The 16676-nt window shown below is 41.1% G+C and overlaps 1 protein-coding gene across 16 annotated transcripts in view; it reads left to right on the top strand.

Moving 5' to 3' along the window:
- LOC131092157 (poly(rC)-binding protein 3-like) overlaps positions 1-16676 on the top strand; it is a 495350-nt gene that overhangs the window by 351009 nt on the left and 127665 nt on the right. Inside the window, exon 1 of one of the 16 annotated variants that reach the window (XM_058038783.1) lies at positions 6352-6436. The exons of 13 other annotated variants lie outside the window; for them this stretch is intronic. The gene's annotated coding sequence lies outside the window, so the exon portion shown is untranslated. Of the gene's footprint in view, positions 1-6351; positions 6437-6558; positions 6734-6776; positions 6899-16676 lie in introns of those variants that run through there. 2 more of the 16 variants (XM_058038766.1, XM_058038774.1) reach the window with 2 other exon arrangements.

Genomic DNA, 16676 nt, shown 5'->3' on the forward strand with positions numbered 1-16676 from the left:
TGTATAAATGTTATTTGAACTTCATGCAATAAAACAGTAACTTCTTCTTTGTACCAGACAACTAGCAACTCCCCTTACACCTGCTGGTATACTTAGTCACTTTTTTGCAAATCAGCACAAGCAAACTTCCCAAGGGCAGATTTGATGAAATGGCACACTCCCATGCATGTGAAAAATGACCTGCTACCTTCCCTGTAATAACCAAACACAGTGAGAGGCTGTTTGAAAACCCAAGGCTCACCCAGAACTGTGGAGTGTTGCTTTGCCAGCATGCAGGAGAAGAATTAGTTCATGGCTGTTAGAGATAATCCTTTCCCTGCTAGTAAAGTCATCCCAAGCCAGTGACCCTTTAAAAATAGGAAGGAATACTTGCCAGCTCTGGTCTTCTATGACCCTGCTGGAAAAGAAATTCATGTCTCTAGACACCCTGTGCACCCTTCTTTGTTTTCTACTGATAATCTACTGGTTTCACTCTGTTTCATCTTGTCTCTCCACTTCACCAGGCTGGCTGGGTGGTGAGACACTGCAAAATTATGTTAAGCAAGACCTAAGGGCAGACATCCAAGTGCAAGACTGAGAGCAAAAGGGTATAAATAAAGCAATGACAAATTCGCTTCCAGAGTATGCTTAACCATTACTCCACTTCCAAGTATCCCATGAGGGATTTCTTTTGCACTGCTCTACAGTGAGAGCAGAAGATGGTGGATTCATAGTCAGTTTTCTCCCCAGGTGATGAGCTCACTTCTGCATGGCTTCCATCCCTACATGCCCTGTATTCCTTTGGGACTTTGCTTCTGGATGCACAGGCAAATACTGATCATATCCTGTCTTGAGAGGGACACCTCAGACACTTAAAATGTTATTTCCATCTGAGCCTGGCAGGGAACTGTTAGTGAAATACTGCTGATTTTGCCTCCTGAGATTAGAACATGCACCAAGAGTGCACGTTCTCCTTTTACCCTTTGTCAGTCTGCTGACAAGCTGCCCCTGCCCATGAGATCCTTTAATTCTCATCATGCTCCACTGAGGTTATTTATACAATCATCATACCTCTATTATGAGATATCAGTTGTGTGTGAGTGTGTGTGTGTGTTCTGCAAGGTTCATGACCACTGTTACCTTAGTGACATTCTACACACCTCACACTTTAATAACATGGATATCTGATGCTGTGAAATTCATATGGTATGAGGGTTAATGCAACTTGTACCCAGTGTTTCAGATAGTGTCCTTTTGGAAGATCAGCTCCTCTCTGCTTTGCTGTATGTATATGTAGAAAGTGCATTTTCTACTGATCTAACAGCATGAGAATTCCAGGCAAAGAATATCACTTGTATAGAGCTATACCATAACTCCATTAAAAAAAAAAAAAAAACAACTTGGTTTTATCTTATCTTCCGTGTACAGTGCTCCTGGTTCCCTGCAGATACAGTCTCCCTTGATACAGAATCCCAGACACTGATTTTGAAGATAGAGTTCATTTTGGACTTTATTGAGGCAATAGACCTTGGTTTTGGCTGCCTTCAGAGGGCAGAATTTCATTGAAGCAGAGCTGATGTTGTAATCTTGGATGATGATGGCATTTGTGATTGTTCAGTGAACCTTCCAAGGGATCAGCCTACTGCTCTGGGTTTGGACACAATTATTTTCATTCTGACAAAATTACTCGTGGTGTGGAAGGAGATCACAACTATAGCTGGGGTAGATTTACATATTTCCTACCCAAAAGATGTTTTATTGTTTGCATCATGTCCTGCATTTTTAGAATTTTTTTAAGTCAGTGGAGTAAAAGGCCTGATTTTCTTTTCAGAATGGTGTATGAGATCAGCTGTCCAGAGATATTTTTCTCTTTGTAGCAGTTGTAGGAAAACTGGCAAATGTGTAGAATTTTAAAATTGTGCTAAAACAGACATCATAATGAGATTAAAATTTTAGAAAACAACTGGCTATGAATGAAAGACTTCTCCTCTCTTCCCTTCCCTAATTCATTTTTAAAAACCCATTTTTGGTACTTTTTTCTCCTGAAATGATACCTGTTCTCTCTTTATCTGTACAAGATAGCTGTAAACCAAAATTATTCAATTAATTGAATGATGTGATGCAAATGCTGTATATGTGGGCTTTTATCCCCTTTCTCCCTCCTGCTAATAAGGAAAAGAATTCTATGTTTAGGGGATTATACCACTAGGATCATGAGTTTAATGTGAAGATCAAATAATTGGCATTGACAGTTTTATCAAACAAGAACAGAATTAGAATGGTAAAGTAAATGCAACCTAGAGAAATGAGACAGAAGGCAGAAACTGAGGTGCAGGTTTTCTCCACTGTTAGTGTTTTTGTAATTGGTGGCCACAAAAGCATCTTTGTGAGATATTCTGCTTGGTGTGGTGGGCTGACCAAAGCAGGAGAGAGGTAGTAGGATCAAAAGCTTGCTCAGGCTTCCCAGTGACAGATATTTTCTGATGAAGAGGGCTCCTAACCATTCAATAGAGCTGTATGCTTTATGCCTCACTTACCACACTTTCTGTTACAATCTCTGGTTTATTCACATCTAGTGAACTTGATTGTGCTTTCATTTTTTGGAGAACTAAATTTTTAGTGTTTATCTATTTGAAAGCAAGCCCTTGTAACTTATGGTATGGAGTCAATTGAACATGGGCTTTTAGAACAGAGTATTTATTATTCTTTCTTCAAACATTAGACTTTATTTCCAAATTTTGGATAGCTTTTTGTGCTTTTCTTTCTCTCTTTTTTTTTTTTTTTAATCTAGTGCATGGTGCTACCGCATTTGCAGTGTTTGATCCAGAAGAATCGAAGCCCATGCTTAAGGAAAAGAATGGCATGAGGTTCATGAACCCCATAATTAGTTCCCTTTCCTAGCTCTAAGCAGTAATTAAATCTGTCACTTCTGCTCTGCTGATTCATTTATTTAGCTATTTAATTGCTCAGCTCAATACGTCTTTATCTCCGGAACTGCAACATTTTATTCAGGCTAAGGAATAGCATAACCCATTATTATTTTTTTGTCCAAGGACAGGGACATGTAAAAGAAAAGAACACTAATACTGGATGATTTGGTGGTGTTGTCAGTTTTCACTTATCAAATAAAACAGTATTTAAGGGAAAACTTCAACCAGTGCTTGAGGATAGCTTTCTGTACACAGGTTTCCTCCTCCAGGAAATTATGTCAAATGCAAGGACCCAATGTATCTGATTCAGGTTTTTATTTCCATAATGAGTTAACTTAAAGCACTTCCAGGTAATGCATAATTCTCCATACAATGAGTGCTTTGTTGGTAGAATATTTTATGACAGTTTAAAATTGCAAATATACATTAAATTGTTTATAAACTAATTAGTATCTTTGCTTTGTACATTTTAGTTTTGGGACATTGCTCAGTCAAGGGATTTCTGTCATCTGTCTCTTAGGTTTATCATAAAATGGAGCATTTTGATCTGAAAAGCAAATGGCATTTGGAATACTTCCACACTTGCAAAGACAACCCTTCTGAATATCCCTTTGTGAGGCATATATCCATACATGCAGTTTTTCTTATGCTACATTTTCATCAGTCCTTAAGGGAGGTTGTAAGATTCCTCCACCATTTCTATCCATAGGTTGGAAAAGCTGGTGTAGGAAAGCAGCATGCAAAATGAAAAGGAGCAGATCAAGACAGATCAATACAAACACAGTCTTTTGTTGAAAGGAGAATTTTTTTTGTATTTTTATTTTTATAACCCTTTTTATTTTCCCTCTTTGAACTTGGGAATGGCATACACAAAAATTAAAGATACAAAACTCACCCAGAATTCAGAGACAATCATCTTTTTCTGTCACTTCTAGCATCAGTAACTCAATTCCACCAATTTGTTCATGTGCCTGGCTGGCTAAATTTTTATACCATGCACACAGGCTTGCATTTCACTCCATTAGTGATTTATTTTTGCTGTCTTGTTATTCAGTCACAACTATGCAGTTATTTAAGTCATTGCTCATGTTTTTGCCAAGTAAGCTTATTATTCTAAAAATCTTTTTCCTGCTTACCTGGAGGGGTGTTTGTTGTTGAGGATTATGTTGGGGGTTTTTATTCCTTCAGTGAGACTTCTGTCCACTCTTTTGCAGTGCAACACTTGTTTGTACTGCTGCTGTGGCCAACTCACTCAGTTGGCCCTGGCTGAAATAGAGGCAGGAGCCTGTGTAAAGACCAGCCAGTGCAACTGGCAGGGTTAATTAGCCATATTGCATGGAACACCTTGGAAATTCAGCTGGATGTATTTCCATTACCCTGGCTGGGCTGGGCTGCACAGACCTGCACCATGCCTGTGCCAGAGTGGGGACCTCTGCTCCCCTGTCCCTCATCATCAGGGAGGGCTTTGTCAGCCCATGGGCGGGCAGCCTTGGCCCAACAATGCTCAGTCTGTGTTGTACGCGTTGGTGTTGTTGTTTTGCATCTGTGCACTCACAACTCTTTGTTGAAATAAAGAGTTGCTCACAACTCTTTGTTGAAATAAAGAATATTTCTCTCTCTGCTGAATCTAGGAAGTCTGGAAATCTTGTGGGCAGTTTTGTTCTTGCAAGCCTGCATATGAGATTTTTGGACTAGGGTTTCATATGAGCTTCACTTAAATATTCTCTCTTTTAAATCAAGTGATCTTCTAAAAGTACACTCTTTGTTACATTGGGCACATGCTCAAATTCAGGGAATTAATAAAGCAGCAAAAACCCTCTGTGACCATCCTTTGTGGATAAAGGTGCTTTGAGAATAAATCTGTATGTGAATTGGTTTAGTTTGAGAAAGCAGTGTTCACTACAGCATGACAAACAAGTGTGATCAGAAGAGGGCATGGGAATAAAATGGAAAAAATAACATGTATTTGTAGGAGAAGTTGATTTTTGAGTTGATGGAAACCCGACAGAGGAAATACAGGGTTAATTTCAGATGGCCATTATCTCGGTTCTAAAAGAGCATGCGGTTGGTCAATAGGATTAACTACTTTTACACAGATTTGTACATAAACATTGAGGCACGAGACTTGGACATGAGCTGAGTGCCCTCCCTTTGCAATGATTACATTCTTGAACGTCTGGAGAGAGAATTAGGTGACAGTGGCTATTGGCTTCCCCTCAGATGAACCTAGCTGTTGTCATCCGGCCATCAACAGACTGGAAATTACTATCTCGAAGGCACTGCAGAGTTTACAAGCAGTGCTGTGGGACCGAAACCACTCCCTTCTCCAACTCTGCCCTCCCCATGCCAGCTACATGCACAGTGTGAACTGGACATTTGTGAAGCAATTCAAAAGCCCAAGGTCCAGGCACTGCTGATAGAGGCACTGCGCTTGACCAAGTGTGTGTTGGCTTTTTGTGAGTTTTGTTGTTTGTTTGTTTTTTGGGTTTTTTTAGTTAGTTTTCAGCTCTAGTTCACTGTATAGTTAGAAACCTCAGGTTGTGGTTTCTTCTCAATCACAGCACTGGAATAATGTTAGTGTAAAATGTGTCTAAATCAAATTACATTAAATCCTCCAGTCCTCATATAAACACACCCCTGTCTGTACTGTATTAATATGTTGGTTTACTTATTGGTGTATTGGGAACTTCTTGTTAATGTTTTAATTAACAAGGTAAGCCACCGCCTGTACTATTTGTGTGAGGCACCATATCTGTGGGGTTGGAGTCTACCTCTGCCCAGCCCTGGTCAGTGGACTTGGTTATATAAGGTGCACAGACTTGGGTACCTATAAATATTAGCGAGCAGCTGCCACAAAGGGATTGTGAACGAGCTGCTCTGGACCTCGAAAACATAATAGCTTGGCACCCAGAAATACACAACTTTGGTAACATACTGCAAGGTCACATACTGGGGGGAGAGGGTAAGGAGGTGGCGACTGCTTTTAATCTTTGTCTCTTTTATCAAAAACAACCTGATTTTCTTGCTTTGTGTTGCTGGTATACATTGGATATTTACAATTTTTATCACATTAGGATATGACATTCCTGGCCTGGCCAGTGCTTTTGTTAGGATATTTATAGCAGCTTCTGGTCATTGTTGAGCAAAGGCGATTGCCCTGCCCTCTGGCCCTTTCTTAAGCAGATTTTGGGCAGAAGCTCCTCTCGTGTGGCACTAATTGAAGTGACTGGTGGAGGGGGTGTTGTGAGTGCACTTGTGCTCATCTGCCAGGGTCTAAGCCAAGGGAGGAAGAGAGGATAAAACAGGGAGAAGGGAGGAAAGGGAGAAGGGAGGAAAGAGGAAGGGAAAAAAAAAAAAAAAAAAAAAAAAAAGGAGAGGAGAGGAAGGAAAAAAAAAAAAAAAAAAAAAAAGCCGGACTTTGCCAGGCTCCGGCAGAGCGGAGGGCTGCAGGGCTGCCGGCCATCTGCCCGCGGAGAACGGCACGGCGGGAGCAGCGCCGGGGAGGCGGGAGCGGAGCCGCTCCGCAGGTGGGTGCGGGCCCCGCGGGGGGCGCGGGCCGGCGCTGCACGGTGGGCGCGGGGGGGGCTCTTTGTGCGCGGCCGCGGCGGCGGGAGCCGAGCGGGCCGCGCCGCCGGGCCGGGCCGGGCCGGGACGGGCAGCGCCGGGCCAAGTCGGGAAAACTCCAGCTGCACAAGCGCGGACACAACAAGTTGCGGTGGAAGTGCTCCGTGCGGAGATGGGGCTGGGTTATCCGCCGCACGAGTGAGCGGCGCTGAGGGAGATCCGTCAGGGACTGTCAGTCGGGAAGTGTGGGCTTCCCTCGGGTGAGTAACCCCGCCTGAGCCGGGGCTCCGGCGCTCGAAGGCGATGACATTAGCGGGAGCCTGCTCGCTGTGTGCCCCCGGTTCTTGGTTTCCTGCAAGTCTAAGGTGAAGCGCGGAGAGGCCGAGGAAGACCACAGGGGTTGCGGAGGGATTAGGAAGGCAGAGGTTAGTAAGTTTCTGACGTGCTGTAAACCAGCATCACTGTCAGAGGCAGCTAGTTTGGAATATTGTCCCATATTTTGGAATTTGTATTGGCATTGGAAGTTTTCGCGTTTCGTTCAAGTGTTAATGTTTCTGGAGGCTTTTCTTGCTGTTGTTTTTAAGTTGCTGTGTAAACTGCTTGAGTAAACAACCGGGTCGTCGCTCAGCGAGTTGTGCAGTGGGGGAAAAGTGAACTTCGAAGTGTGTGTTTCCTAAAGAAAAGTTCGAAAATATACAGTAGTTTTAAATAACAGTAATAATGGAGGAGTCTGGGCTTCATACCTCATCACTATGATCATTAATATTATTATTTTTGAAGATGAAAGAAAAAATGTTCCTGTGCGCCTAAAATGATGTTTTAATGTCCTTTATGCGTCTGTTAGAATGTCCTGTTAGTGAATATGGTTATGTTTAGTGTACAGCTTGTGTTTGTGTTTCTGATAACCTTCCTAGTGCTGCAGGAAAAATAAACACTCAGTTAACGCACATTACCTAAACATATTTTTTAACAGCTCAGGCATAAATTATATGCAAAATGCAGGCATAACTGGCAATTCATTTGCATGTCTATCTTAAAGTGTTATAAATAAATAAATATCTGTTAGATGTATTCGTACCCTTCAGTCTAGCTGTAGTCCCTGTTTGTTTCTTTTGTATATGCCTCTAGAAGTAGAACAATAGTGAAAAGTGGAGTTGAGCAGCTGGTAATCCATTTGTCCATTGCTTATCCCTAAAAAGATTCCTGGTGCAAAGTTCATGAACTATCACTGAGAATGGTTCAAAGCCGAGTCCAGGAATTGGCCTTGCTGAAATCTGTCAAGAGTTTATAAAAATGAGCAGAAAAGCTGAGGTTTGCTTCCTCACAAACCTCTTAAGAAATATGTCCTCTATCTAGTATGCTACTCCCTGTATCCAAGATAAGGGAAAACCTTGACAATATGTGGATATTGCTCCATACCATCCTTAACTATAATCATGTGAACAAAAATATTTTTATTTCTTTATTCTGGAATAGCTGGTTTCTTACAGAAGACCTTGCCTTCTGTCTTTCTCTCAGCTGTGTCCTTGCTGCAGAAAAACAAGTCCTCAAGAATATAAGCATTTGTATTATTGGTTATATTCCTTATCTCTCCTGCCTTCCAATTTATGCTGGTTTGAATATTTCTGTATATTGAAGTCAGTTGCCATTACTTCCTTCAAGGACCCTGTTTAAACACATTTGTAGAGTGTGTGCGCTATGATAACGTGTAGCGCCGTGGATATATTTAATTTTATTCTTACATGGTTCCATCTATTTCTCTTGTTACTTCAGAGAAGCAAGAAACATGATGAATGCTCCATTAGTGGTATTGGTAAGGAATACATTAACATGAGTGCACGGTCAGTAGGAAAGTGTTTTTATTTGAAAGCCTTCTCGTACCAGACAGCGTACTAATAATCATAACCTGTGCCACATATCTTTAGTGCTAGATTGCATTTGCTTTTAGATTGTTTATAAATACTGCTTTTATTTAGAATAGCTGCATTTTCACCAAATGCCCAGGCTCCTTGCTCCTTTTCAGCCTTCGCAGCCTTGGAATGCTGCAGGAATTTGCTGGGCAAAGGACTGGGTGTCCGTGGGATAGGCAGTTCAGGATGCAGCACTTCTCGGAAGCCAGCCTCGGTGTTGTAGGACACTGAGGTCTGATAATAAAGTCAAGTGAAATGTGGTATTAAAAATATAAGTCAAATCCGAAGACTGCTGTGTTGGTTGGGTACCCAAGAGCAAGCTGGAATAGCCACTCTGACAGATAAGTGAAAATGCAGGGAGCGACTTTTGCAAGCCATGAGGGAAAGCGCTCAGCTCTCTGCGTGGGAAGCCGCTTTCCACAGATCCATCCCAGGGGAAGAGGCTGTGCTGGTGAAAGGACAGGGGTTCACATCCCTCATGCTCAGCACCCAGGGAGAAGGACAGGACATGGGGAAGCAGAGGGTGAGGTGGCCCTCCTATTAGGAGTGCTGGGAGCCTGTCCAGGCCTGCTTGGCAGGGACAATTCCAGAGGGACCCTGCGGCAGGACGAGGGTGTATCACTGCAGTTGGAAAGTTGTGGAGCAGCTAGCAAAGTTAATGGGGGACGTGACTGCGGCCACAGTTGTGTGGCAGAAAGGGAAAAGAGGTATTTGTGGGAGGGAAGGGTTTTGGAGTGTCAGATGTTGTGGCAAAACACGTGGTGGTCATGGTGTCATGTCTTTAAGGTGGAAGAGAGATCAGAGGTCTGGTGGAGCAAGCAGTAAAGGCAGGCGGATGACACCAGCAGCCAAAGGTCTTAATGCTGCCACAGGGAGGCTTTGCAGCTGGATGGATGACCCAGTTTGGGTGCTTTGGAAAGAGTGAGTCAGGAGCTGGGAAGAACCATTGAGGATCCTGTTTGTCATCATGGACCAAGGAGGAAGCATTGGGCAGCTGAGCTGACGGCAGATGACATGCAGTAATTATAACTGGGGTGCAGCACAAGGGCTGACAGCCAGGAGACAGGGGCACAGTGAATAGTCTTTAGCCTTTTCTGTGGCATATGTGAAATTGGGAAGACAAACTTAGAGTTCTGCAAACTGCTAAAAAAAGCAAAACTTAAGGATAGCAACCAAAATGATTCTGTAGCACTGAAGCTTTTTACTCTCTTTGTTTTTCTCTCAGCTAGTGGGATCTCCGTCTTCTGATGTTTGTAACAATATCGTGATTGGGGATTGTAGAATGCACAGAAATTAATTTTCATAGACTTTTCCAGATCATTTTCCTTTAAAAGGGACCTAGTTGCACTTTTAATAACAGATGCAGTCTGTTGTAATCATTTGCTAAGCAACAGGCTCACTGTGCTGCCCATGAAGCACAAAAGCAAGGGAGGCTTTGACACGTCACGTAAAGCTTACATAAAGTTTGTGAGCAGCAGCAGAAAGAGTGAGTGATGAATGCTTTTGGTTTTGTTCCTTACGTGAAAATAGTTTATAGTTGGGTATTTTTCTCTGCTGGCTGCCATCAGCAATAGAAGTATCAACAGGAGAAAAATGGGTCGCTTGGGTTTTAGCATTAAGCAGCAAATCCAGGGCCAATAGGATTTAGCTGGGATGTTAAGGTTTATTCAGTGCATTTAGTTAATGAAGTTGGGGAGGGGAGGAAGAAGGAAAAAGTCGGTGTCTGGGCTTGGGGGAAGGGATGAAATAGCCTGCTGCCACCGAGTGCATCCTGCGGTGACTCCTCCTGATTGATAGATGCTCCACAAGACAAAAACAACTCAGCAAAGGAGGTTTTAATTAAAAAACAGCAGCTCAATGCCAGCTCTTTTGGATTAAAATCAAGCAGAAAATCTTTGTAACAGATGTCTACTTGGTCTTAAGGGTGTGTGTTTTTACCCCTAAAGGTGTAGTGTCCATCAGCTGGGTGGGAGGGAAGATGGAGATAATGATACGTGCAAGCATCCTTGAAGTGGCCATAGAGCCATGGGGATATTCAGCAAGAGCAATTGTGTGTTAATATTCATCAGTGAGGCACAGAAGTCAAGTTCAGGCTAAGAAACTCCCTTTTGAGCATTCTGCCAGATTTCTAGCAGACAGCCCATCATCCCCTACGCACACGGGTGGCCCTTCGCTGTGCTCACCCGTATTCTGAAGCCTTTGTGTCCCCTGCCAGAGGCTGTCATCTTGTGTACACACATGCTGTTCAGCATCTTGACTTGCTTTCTGAGCCCTGAAAGCCTTCAGCACAGAGACACAAAAAACAATTAGCACAGAAAGTCATTGTTATTTAAAATAGAAAGGGCTATTATCTATATGTCCAAAAAAACAAATTGCAGACCTATGTGAATTGATCTCTTCCCCCAAGAGAGTTAGTTTGTTGGGTTTTTTAACTCTGGTTCTCCGATTCTGGCTCCCCCTTGGATCAGACCTTCTTTTCCCCAAAGCTGTAATGGTCATTTAGAGTCGGATGAAGTTTCTTTCTCCCGTGCACCTCCTCGGATGTCTGTGCTTGACCATAGTATCTCAACACTGCTGGGAGTCAGTGAGCAGCAATTCACAGTCAGGGCTCAGCCACTGACCTCAGCAGACTTTCCTCCTATGGAGGGTGTGGGCATCAGTAGCAGGATCTGACTAACAGCATAAAATAAACAAGCAGCAGGTTTGCAAAATTAATAAATGTACCTGTTGTTCTTGGCATAATCTAGTTGCTCAGACAGCCTATAAATGCAATTCTGTGAGAAGGGTGCTGCAATATTTCTTAGCAGGATTTATTGCAGTGACACCTGAAAACTTTCACAAAATGGTCTGGAGAAAAACTTGAATGTGTGATTTTTGTTGTGAGGTTTTTTTGGGGATTTTTTTGATCTAACAAACATTTTAAGATAAATATTTTAAAATCCTAATTTAAAAATGAAGTAGTGAAAATGCTTAGGAAAACACTGTATGGAATAGTTTAGGCACATATCTGTAATAAGAAAGAAAGAATTTGATTTCATAAAAATTAAGCAGTCCAACAGAAGGACTTGACTGTGATGCTTACAGCAGGGCTTTATGAATGTTCAGCCAACTTTTAGAAAATGGGGGTGGCTGTGTCAGAACAGCAGTCCCAGGCACGGCAGCAGGAGTCTGGACAGCTGCACACAGAGAATGTGGAGGTCTAGGAAAACACTTCTGTCATCTTTTATATACAAATAATATATGTTTGTTGCTAAACAAATACAGATGTTATTGCTGGTCTTAGGATTTTATTAAATGAAATCTCAACAGTCTGATTGTCTCAGTGGCAACAAGGGAAGCATATTATCCCACGTGCAGAACATGCTACAGAAAAGTGCAGAGGGATACATCCCCCCAAAAATGAATACTTTTAGATGTATCTACATGGTAATGAAGTGTTTGGTGCAATGTCCACATCATCTAGTCCTGTATTTATGGTGGCCTATTAGCTTTACCTCTGTTGGCATATATTTTCTTGTCAGTGGGCAATAAAGCACCTATTCAGCATTTGAGCCTAAACAACTAGAAGGACAGAATCTGAGACTTGAAGACCAGAAAATGTCTTTTATATGATTTTATTCAGTTAACGAAACCGTGTGCATACCTCAAGGATCTCATTAGCATAGTTCTACCTACATGCCAGCATCAACCCAGAAGAGCAAACAGAAAATCACTGGCTGTGTTTTAATATTAAACATTCTATAGAGTAACAGCAGAGATTTTACTGTGAAACACTGGGGGCTAATGCAACGTTTGTAAATGCTGCAATCCCACTCAATAATTACTATATAGGCTCAATAATTGCCATATAGTACTGGATTAAATACTGAAGGTCTTTGATCTGCATGGATCTGGTGGAGGTTTCCTTACATATGATCAAAGTGATTTAAAAAACTGTTCTCTTTCTTTATAAGTGTATGCTGTACCTGTGAGAGTAAATTAAAATAAAATGTTTTGCTCCTGCAGATAGGAAGATGTGAGAGTTCTACCTTTGTTCTACTAGACAGGTTTATAGTATTCATTCACAGTGGTGAGAATCAGCTTTGGAGTTCCAAGTCTTTTTAATTCAGAGAAGTTTAGATAGGTGGATTTTGATTGAGCAGTAGGGGACATCAAAAGTTACGCTGTTAGATTTCTCTGTGAAGAACAAGGGCTCTGTGCAGACACCAAGAGAGAGATGCACTTTGTTTCCCCCTTCCTCCTTTTCCCATCAGCATTCACAGTGCACAAGTGGAGATGCCTGCTAGGTATTGAAGGGCTGTCACTGTTAATTTACTGTGAGCATCCCACAGTGGCTGGGGTGGGGCGGAGGAAGCTGAATAAAAATTATAAGTGCTATTGAAACTGGCTTGTAACAAAGTCCAATGTCCCTTCAGTGTTCCTAATGTCAGATAAGTAAGATTCCCAGAATCTGAACCTATGTTTTGAAATGCTGCTTAAATTTTGGAAGCTTTTATTTTTTCTGTAGGAATGATATTTTTCTGACAAAAGACTCCAGCATAAGCCATGATAGTGAAACCTCCTAAAGTTGTTATTTTTTCATTGATCAGAGCAGATCCCCAAGCAGCCCCCAGTCCTGACAGAAATGGGGCTGCACTTGGAGGTGTCTTTCCCACACTTCCAACCAGTGTTGCTGTTGGCCTCCTGTTTGCTTACAGGAACCTGAATTGCCAGTATATCTCTAGGAGCTTCAGTACCAATTAATCTGTTGACGTGTCCTGTTACAACTTAATATGTGACATCGTGGTATTCCTCCTCTTACTGGTAGCTAATTTGCATTTCTGAGTGATTTCCCCCATGTCTTGAATAGCATGCTTTTAGAAAGCACTGATCTTGAGCTGTGGCACAGTAACTTCAGGGATACCTATTCCTGTTCCTGGCTATGGAGCAGAATGCATCAGCTTAAACACTGGAAGTGCAAATTGCTTCTCTCTGCAGCTATTAAGACTGTCATGACTGAGTGTAAGAGTAGTTCACCTGTTTTGTTCTGTGTTGCTGCAGAGTAGGATCACATCCATGGCCAGTTGCTGAGTTCCAGCTAATGAGTGATACCTCTCAGTGCTACTTCCTAGCTAGTGGGTGAAAAAAGATCCTTGTAGTGTGAACGTATTTTATTGTGCTTGGATGACACTTTCTGATTTCTCAGAACCATTCTTCCTCTCTTCCTGGTTTCTAGTTTCAGTGAGAAGATGATAAAAGGCAGAAGTATGACCATTTAAGTGTCCTATCCTGATATTTCCATGTTTTCTGTTATTACCCTTTTTCGGTCAATGGTAGCCTTAGCTACATTTACTTTGTTTACTTTGGTTTTTGACTGAGCAATTGTATGAACACCACTTGTGGTGGATTGCATTTATACGTGTATGTATACATATATATACGCATGTATATATCCAGTTTTGTTGGTAGTTACTTCGTGACCCCAGACTTGCTAGCAGGAGATTGCTGACACACAGTTTGGACTTTGGGCTGTGTCTTGTCATTCCTGGCTTTCCTTTTAGGGTGATCTCCTAACCAGGATCTATTCACTTTTAATCCTGTTTATCATCTGAAGAGAAATCTCCCAGCACCATGACCTTTCCTTGCCTGTTTTACTTCTGGTTAAGAAACAACCCCAATCATGTTTTGAGTGGGTGTGTGGAGTTACTGGGCTGCTGGCAATAAAATGCAAGAGAGGCCTTACAAAAAAAGTGTACAGGAATCTATTTTACTGTGCTTTTATTAAACACAGATTATTCTGCACAGACGGATGGGCTTTTACTTGGCTCAGGTGTAAAGGGCCCGCCAATATACATCTAAACCTTTCTAAAGCAACTTGAATTTCCCTAGGAGAAATGCATTAAAGTTCCTAGCAAAATGGAGTTTTCTTTTACCTTGTGACCTTTCTGATTTCCCATCCCTAGACATGAATTATCCAGTCTCCAGTGATTATTATTATTATTAATATTATTATTAGTCAATAAAGTTAAAAGGAGATCATGTATATATTGAGAGATAAATAAAAATGTAAGTGGCTATAATGAGGGTTGCCTATGGCTACTAATAAAATGTCACCTACATTTTAGTTCTGAATGCTTCTGAGATCATACTTAAAAATACGTCAAAATGCAATTCTCTCAATTAAAATATAGCTGAGCTGCCAGGAAAATAATGTTATTTCTAAATAATATATTTTAAATATACAATATAAGCTTGAAAGATTGCAGATACACCTTAAATCAGTTTAAGTTCTAGTTCCTATGCTCCTAATGCAATTCACATTTTTCAGATACGTTTATTTTTTTACATGAGGGGATTATCTTATGAAGAGTGTGAGCTTTTTGCACAATCCTTTCTTGCTTGTGTTGATTTCAAATATATTAATTCTTACTCAATTGAAAAAAATTAACCGGAATCTTTAACTACAACTTTCTCAGTTTTATACTACATTAAATTTTTCGTGTGCTTTTGTTTCTAGCATGTGGGCAAATTGGGCAAAATGTTGTCTTATGTTTGCCCTAGTTTAAAAGGAAACTAATTTTCACTGTTACTAGTGCTTTCTGAAAAAAAGTTTGAGAAACTTTGTTGCTTGGAATAACCACAGAAATGTTTCAGTTTAAGTTGTTTTGGATTGGTACTTTTATTTTCCAAATAGTAATTGCAGTTTTTGGGGGGTTGGGAATAGCCGCAGAATAAAACCACTTTGTCCCAGCAAATATGTCTAAAGCTAAGGGCAAAGACTTTTTTTAAAATCACATCAGCATAGATTCAGTCTAGTGATGAGTTTTGCTCAGCATGTCTTCTGCTGCAAACCTTATTTCAAGAGATTATTAGTCAAATTTGAAAAGTGTGCAGACATCTCTTGCAGAAAACTGATAATCTGCCTAATGAGCCTCAGCACTCTGGGTAAAGCCAATGAACAGGGTGTGTACTTGAATGCTTTTCATTAAGAACATTTATTAGGGTGGATGTCAAATGGATAGGCTATGGTAATAAACAAAAATGGGGTTGTGGCTCATGTTTGAGGCAAGCTTTCATGTCTGCAGCCCTGAATAGCTGCTGCCTGTAAAAGTCTCTCTATAATTCTCATACAAAAGAAGGGCTTACAGACATGTGTTTGTTCAAATAAATACCTTTTTTAATTTATGATGTGTAATCAGCAAGGTATGACATCATCTATATTAACTTTAACCTTATATTGTTCAGTTAATACTTGGTCAAATTCAATAGTTTTGTACAAGCACTGAGCACCTAATTTTCATACCTACCTATGGTTTGTATATATGCATAGTGACTTTGTGACAAAAATGGTATTAAAGGAGATTCTGAGTCATAAATATCTTCCTTTTATTGTCAATCTGAAGTGTCATTGATCTGTATTCCTAGCCAGAAATGATCTTGTGCTTGTAACTAGTTCTGTTTTAATATGGTTTACCTGGTTAGTTTTTGCAAATTGAAATAGCTATTTCAGTGTATTTCGTTGATTTGCTGCCTTACATCTTTGGAACAGACTGTGAAGGTTTTCCTGAATTTTAACATGTGTACAGAAGATCAAGCATGATAAAAGTCTTGCCCAGTTGTAGCCAGGTAGCCTTGCCCAGTTGTAACAAACAAGAAAGATGCTGAGGATGAGATGTCCACAAAATCCCTGGCAGAATTTCTCCTTGATTAATCTGTTGAAGCAGTAGAATGAGAACAGACTGCTGTCTAATCCCTGAGGATTTCTGGGATCTTCTGTCCTCCTACATCCAGTTTTTATGATGACACAATGATGTTCCCAGACACTGCTACTGACTTTGGCTACAAAATGGCATCTCATTGTGAAAGTGATGTGTAATTCTGCTCTACCTTGTATCTGGATAAGAACTTTTTCTCCAAGTAAAAAGTGATTGGACAAGAGGAATCAGCTTCTGTTGTGCCAGGAGAGGTTTAGATTAGCTATCAGGAAAAAAGTTACTTACTGAAAGGGTTATCTGGCACTGGAACATGCTGCCCAGGGAAGGGGTTTTGTCACCACCCTTGGAGGTACTGAAATGCCATGTAGATGTGACACTGAGGGACATGGTCTTAGTGTTGGTCTTGGCAATCCTGTGTTAATGGTTGGACACAATGATCTTAAGAATCTTTTCCAGCCTTATGGATTCTGTGTTTCTATTGTCCGTGGAAATTGTGTTTTCATAGGCTTTGTCTTCTCCATCCATTTCTCCTAACTTTCACTGCCCTCTTCAGAGCTTCTGAGTTTGAAACCTGGATGGCTCCTTCTGTTGGGGTAAAA

This window comes from Melospiza georgiana, chromosome 1, assembly GCF_028018845.1.
Source record: "Melospiza georgiana isolate bMelGeo1 chromosome 1, bMelGeo1.pri, whole genome shotgun sequence".
In the NCBI taxonomy this organism is placed as follows: Eukaryota; Metazoa; Chordata; class Aves; order Passeriformes; family Passerellidae; genus Melospiza; species Melospiza georgiana.